The sequence below is a fragment of the Clarias gariepinus genome, chromosome 9 (genome assembly GCF_024256425.1).
Source record: "Clarias gariepinus isolate MV-2021 ecotype Netherlands chromosome 9, CGAR_prim_01v2, whole genome shotgun sequence".
NCBI classification, from domain to species: Eukaryota; Metazoa; Chordata; class Actinopteri; order Siluriformes; family Clariidae; genus Clarias; species Clarias gariepinus.
Window position 1 is genome coordinate 5,038,953 of NC_071108.1, and position 1,137 is coordinate 5,040,089.

Consider the following 1,137-nt stretch of genomic DNA (forward strand, 5'->3'; position numbering starts at 1 on the left):
TTTTCTAACTGCAACAGAGAGAACAGTCCATTGCTGGGGTGGCTGAGGTCCTTCATGATCTAAATCCTTAAGCTCGCCCAATTTTTTCTACTTCCAACACAGCTGCCTAGTACTGTAGATCCCACACACTTTTAGCCACCATTGTAATGAGATATTAAAAATGTAACTACTGTAAGAAGAGCCAGATTGTTATGGCTAGAGGACTGGGTCGGACAAACTCCAGAACTGCAGCCCTTGTGAGATGTTCCTAGGATGCAGTGGTCACAATCTACTAAAAGTGACCCAAGGAAGGGAAACTAGTGAAGAGGCGATAGGGTCATGGGTGGCTAAGGTTTACTGATGTAGACGGGGAGTGTAGTCCTATCCAATAGAAGCATGGGTGTACTTCAAATTGATGTTAAGTTTAACACTGGTTGTGATGGAAAGGTGTCAGGACACACAGTACATCACTGTTATGGTGGCAAATGAAAGGGGGCGGGACTACCAACTCTTATGTTATGGCTAATCAGTGTATGTCAGTGCATTGATATTTCGGACGGTGGTTATGACTGTGCACTTTTCTTTGCCATCATGTTTCGTGCATTGGTTGATGGAAGCAAAGTTACACAAACAAAAAGGGAGGGGGGGGGGCTAGATTACAGGAGCGCGCGCGCATAACGCTACCTTTACCTTTAAACGGACGCTTTCCTCACAATCAGTACAATCAAACATACAATAATGAAAAAGTCTAAATAGTTATGTATTAAAGGTAATTATAAGTTCAGCACAGAGTAAAGACTTTTAGTACGAGAACGCGCGTTTAAGCTGTATAAACCCTGCTGCAGGTTACCAAAACAGACGATACCAACTGTCTCTGGGGAGTTTTTTTTTTTTTTTTTAAGTTTAATATACTTCAAATATAATTATACTTTTTTTTAAAAAAAATATTTAATACATTTATATATGGATAATCTGTATTTATAATATACCGTAGATAAATCTAGTTAATATCTGTGGATGTATAGTGAGAGCGCGGTTACGCGCAGTACCGCTCCCCCCCTCTGCGCGCCCGAGTTGGTATCGCCCGCTGGATTCTCCCTCGACCTGAGCGCAGAACTCACGCGGAATGTCTCAGCGCTGTTCCTATTGGGAGCGCTC